The sequence below is a fragment of the Moschus berezovskii genome, chromosome 26, assembly GCF_049115385.1.
Source record: "Moschus berezovskii isolate FMDL1 chromosome 26, NW_MosBer_1.0, whole genome shotgun sequence".
NCBI lineage: Eukaryota > Metazoa > Chordata > Mammalia > Artiodactyla > Moschidae > Moschus > Moschus berezovskii.
This window is the reverse complement of record NC_142485.1, coordinates 23,329,488-23,335,089: the sequence shown is the minus strand read 5'-3', so window position 1 is coordinate 23,335,089 and position 5,602 is coordinate 23,329,488.

Below are 5,602 nucleotides of genomic sequence, written 5' to 3'. Positions count from 1 at the left end.
CCAGTGATATGCATTTTAATCAGAAACTTGATTACCCAAGATAGAAATAATATATTAGGATATTTATGTATATATTTATATATCACATGTATATAACATATTACAAACTTTAAGATGAAGTTTACACCAAAATAAGTAAATTAAATGTCAAATTCATCAGGAAACGCAGTTTATTTTTCTAATTTGAGGGGCAAAAGGAGGAAAAGAGAAATCCTCATTTAAAATGAGAAAGATCTTGTGCTCAGTTAAAGAATGATTATATGGTCTTCCCTGGTGGTCTGGTGGTTAAGACTTCGCCTTCCAGTGTGGGAGGTGCCAGTTTGATCCCTGCTCAAGGACTTAAGGTCCCGCATGCCTCATGGCCCAAAACACAGAACATAAACAACTGAAGCAATATTGTAACAAGTTCAATAAAGAGTCTAAAAATGGTCCACATAAAAAAAGTCTTAAAGAATTCAGAGGCAAACATCTGGAGAAGGATGAAAAAGAGGGCTGATTGACAGACAGAAATCAGGAGCAGTGTAAACTCCATGAAGGAGCAAGACGATGGAAATTTGGGGAAAGGAGGAGGGACTGATGCTAAAGCTGAAACTGCAATACTTTGGCCACCTCATGCGACGAGTTGACTCACTGGAAAAGACTCTGATGCTGGGAAAGGTTGGGGGCGGGAGGAGAAGGGGATGACAGAGAATGAGATGGCTGGATGGCATCACCGACTCTGTGGACATGAGTTTGAGTGTACTCCGGGAGTTGGTGATGGACAGGGAGGCCTGGCGTGCTGTGATTCATGGGGTCGCGGAGAGTCGGACACTACTGAGTGACTGAACTGAACTGAACTGAACTGATACAAGAATTCAGTGGGTGAAATATAGTGGGAAAATGGATTAGAGCTAGATTATGGAAGATCAGATTAACAGGTTTAGACTTTAAGAGCTCATGGGAATCTTCGTATAATTTTCAGCGATGCTCCTGAAGGTGACTGTTAAGCAGGCTACATGAGGAATTTTAAAGGGACACAGGAATACAACTGATAACACTTATATCTCACAGTACTAGTTCAAGTGCAGGGCATATGACTTTGGGTGATTAAAATAGTTATGAGGAGGAAGATACTGAATGCAGAAATATTTTCAGGAGAAGGGTATTGTATTTGATTATGGACTAGCCATTGGGAAGGAGTGAAAGAGGAAGAAAATAAGTGAAGTTTAGAGCAAAGTACAAAGGTAGACCAGTTGTTATCATTAGCTGAATTAAGGATTTGGGAGAGAAAATCTGGTCTGTTTGGGAGAAGAGGCACTGGAATATATAGATGAATAGGAACATTTGGTAAGATTTTTGAGATGGAGTTAAAGCTTTCACATGTAATAACTCATTTCATTTATGTTTTGCGGTTTAACAAATGACCCCCAAACTTATGGAATCAAAGGAGAGCAATGATTTATTTTGCTTATGAATCACAAGTAAGGCAGAACTTGTCAGGGACAGCTCATTGCTGCTTCACACAGCATCCGTTGCGGCAGCTCATCTGTAAGCTGGAGGATCCACCCAGGAGGTGAGTCCCTTACATGGTTTACATGGTAAGCAGGTGCTACTGTCATCTGAGAGCTCCCTTGAGTCTATGGGCTGAGAGCCTTATTTCCTCCCCAAGGGGCTGCTTGGACTTCCTCATGCCATGATGGCTGGGTTTCAAGAGCAAGCGGCACAAGAAAAAGGAAATAAAACTGCCTGTTTATTTTGGTCTGTGCTACGAACTACAGAATATATTTTCCACTGATTCTAATTGTCAAGGACTCACAGAGCTGCTGCTGCTGCTAAGTCGCTTCAGTCGTGTCCGACTCTGTGTGACCCCATAGACGGAAGCCCTCCAGGCTCCCCGTCCCTGGGATTCTCCAGGCAAGAACACTGGAGTGGGTTGCCATTTCCTTCTCCAATGTGTGAAAATGAAAAGTGAAAGTGAAGTCGCTCAGTCGTGTCCGACAGCCTATTAAAAAGCAGAGACATCACTTTGCAACCAAAGGTCTGTATAGTCAGAACTATGGTTTTTCCAGTAGTCATGTGTGGATGTGAGAGTCGGACCATAAAGAAGGCTGAGCACTGAAGAATTGATGCTTTCAGACTGTGATGCTCGAGAAGACTCTTAAGAGTCCCTTGGACTGCAAGGAGATCCAACCAGTCAATCCTAAAAGAAAGCAACCCTGAATATTCATTGGAAGGACCAATGCTGAAACTGAAGCTGGGGAAAATTGAAGGTAAAAGGAGAAGACGGGAGAGGATGAGATTGTTAGATAGCATCACCAACTCAATGGACGTGAATCTGAGCAAACTCCAGGAGACAGTGAAGGACAGAGGAGCTTGGCATACTGCAGTCCATGGGGTCACAAAGAGTCGGGCACAACTTAGCTACCAAACAACAATCACACGAACTGAGAGTCAGAGTGAGGGGATATGGAGTCTGTGTCTCAACTGAGAGAATGTGAAATAACTTTAAAGCCATGTTTTTAAGCTATCACAAACTGAAGATCACCTATAAAATTTAACTTTACTTAGGCACTTCCCAGGTGGCTCTAGTAGTAAAGAACCTGTCTGCCAATGCAGGAGACACAAGACACAGGTTCAGTCCCTGAATTGGGAAGATCCCCTCGAGGAGAGCATGGCAACCCACTCCAGTATTGTTGCCTGGAGAATCCCATGGACAGAGGAGCCTGGCAGGCTGCGGTCCATGCGGTTGCAAAGGGTCAGACACAACTGAGTGACTAACACACAATCTTACTTAACAGAGGGAGAGGGAGATCATGGGACTGGCTTTTTTAGTACCTATAGCAAAACTGTCTCACCTAGGTGATGGCTTATGACACATTGCCTTGCTCACACTGTCCTAGGGACAAAGTGGGCAGCAGAGTCCTTTGGAATGGGATCCACACGCCTGTTTTGCTTAGATTTCACTTTGGGGAAACCTACTGCCTACACTGTGTGGATCAGAAGACCATGATTGTGTGATGAGCAGTAACTGAAGGCTCTCTGGCTATCTTGCTAGAAAAACCATGTGCATATTTTTATTTATTTCTTTTAAAGATTTTTTTTTTTGATGTAGTACATTTTAAAAGTCTTTATTGAAGTTGTTACAACTTTGCTTCTGTGTTATGCTTTGGTTTTTTGGCCCCGAGGCCTGTGGAATCTTAGCTCCCCAACCAGGGATTTAACCTCCACCCCATGCATTGGAAGGCAAAGTCTTAACCATCGGACCACCAGGGAAGCCCTGTAAATGTATTTTAGTTACTGACTTTCATGCAGTGTTCACCTGGGTCATCCCTGTCCATAGATCTTATAGGAACTACCCGATGATCATCTTGAACACAATTTTTATGAGCCTACATTGTTTTTCACTAAAATCTCTAGGGCTTAGTGTGTCTCCTTAATACTTTTCAGATAATTCTATCACTGTAGAAGTCTTTTTGAAGCAACTCTGGAGTCCTGCAGTAATTCAGAGATCATGTAATTGGTCTGCCTTCTCTCTCCCTCCCACAGCCAAAATAACAGATTACATTCTTGCTTGTCAAAGTAGTAATTTAACTCCATCCAGTATTCTTTCTAATGTGCCATTTGTTTTATAAATCCCCTCTAGATTTCCCAGCTCATGCTAGACTTTTTTAAAGTCATAAAATGACTCTAAATTATTAACTCATGAAAATGTCTCTGTGTCCTCAAGAGAGATGAAGAGAGATGGAAGGAAACAGTGCTCACGAGACACTGATGTTATTTGTAAAATTCCCTATGGAAAATTATGATGTCTGTTTTCAAGATTATTTCATTTTGTAACATATTTGCAATTTTTAAAACATATATTTTGAATATGTATTGATAGAGAATGTACATATATGTTTCTATTATCCTGGTTGCATTTTAACAGAAATTTATCCATAAAAAGATTTCTTTATTGCTTTTATGGGCTATTTAAATTATATTACTGCTGTAAGAATAATCACAACTATTCCCAAAATGTCACTTAAAATTTTAAGATCAACAACAATAATAATAATGGCTAACATGATCCCAGCACTTATTATGTGCCCCAAGTGTTCCACATGTAATTAATCTAATCTACCCAACAACGCTCTGAGTACTTAGATGATGTGTGATAAACAGAGGGAGTTTTGCCCACATTTTACAACATCTTTTTTTTTTTTTAATGTATTTATTCGGTTGTGCCACATCTTAGTCGCAGCATGTGGGATCCAGTTCCCTCACCAGGGGTCAAACCTGGGCCCCTTGACTTGTGAACGGGAGTTTTAGCCACTGCGCCACCAGGGGAGTCCTACTGCATCATTCTAATCAATGTATACCTTCTGCCAATTTTCTTATTTAACACATCATGAAATTGCTTTTAAGGTATAGACATTTTGCAATGTTACTCCAGTTTGCGGTTATATCTCCTGTACCTCATTTCCAAATAGGCATACTCAGCAGTCTTAGTCCGTGATCATTTCTAGTATGAAGAATTTTCATTCATTCTCATCTACACTTAAAATAAGTACCCTTTTTCTATCTGGTAGATCTTTCTTCTCAAATTTTAAAACCCATCCCCAGGGTCCTACACAAAACAAAGATTTCATTTGATTCCTAAGCTGATGGTGGATTGCACCTCATGACTCAGTAGCAGAGAATGAAAAGCAGTTGCACGCATGATGGGTTCATGTGTCTGCAAGCTCTGGAAGGTAGGAGACATCACCAACCCTCTCTGCTGTGCTTTCTGTGTGACCATCCAATCCACATCAAGAAAAATCTTCACGGTTTTACCAGCTAGGTGGGTAAGGCCTCTATTATCTCTGTGGAGTTTTTGATTTGATTTTTTATCCTTTCCAATATGAATAATTTTAGCCAGGTTTTCTCAATTTTCTTGTTAAAAATTGTTAGAGGACTATCAGATCTCCAAATTGAGAATATTGAAGCCCGATTCTCCTCTTTCATTGCAATAGTTTTCTCAATGTAATAACTTAGGATTCTTTCACTCACTGAAGGCAATCTATACCTGTGACTATATTACAGTAGTCAGCTGGCTTATTTTTTGTTCCATCAAGATAAGAAATGTATTCCATTATTTATTTATTGAGCATGTACAAGAGGGCATAGAAATGTATATACTATTATTAGAGGCCCTTTCAATGCAACTTAATAGTGATAATTTGAATTCACCATTTTAATATTCAAATATTATATTTATTCTGTCATCTCTACTTCAATGAAGATTCAAAAAACCGAGGCATAGACATGGGTCACACAAACAGTATGTGTACTTCTGGGACTAGAAGCTGAGTCACTTGACAATCCTAAATTGGTGAGCACATACTCTTATTATTTTAAATATTAATGAGAAAACTTTTCTCATCTGTTTTGTAGTCTGAGCTCCTAGTGCACTTAATCATTGGTTGTTTACTGAGTATATGGATTCATGTACGATCCATTTGGTTTTATTAATAGGTTTCCCAACTGGTGTGGAGCAAATGGATAATATTTTAATTTTATGCTTTAGATTTTATTTCTTTTCATCCCCAGACCTTGGCAGGATGTTGAATAGTGAAGAGCTTGGAGTGTACTATATGAACTA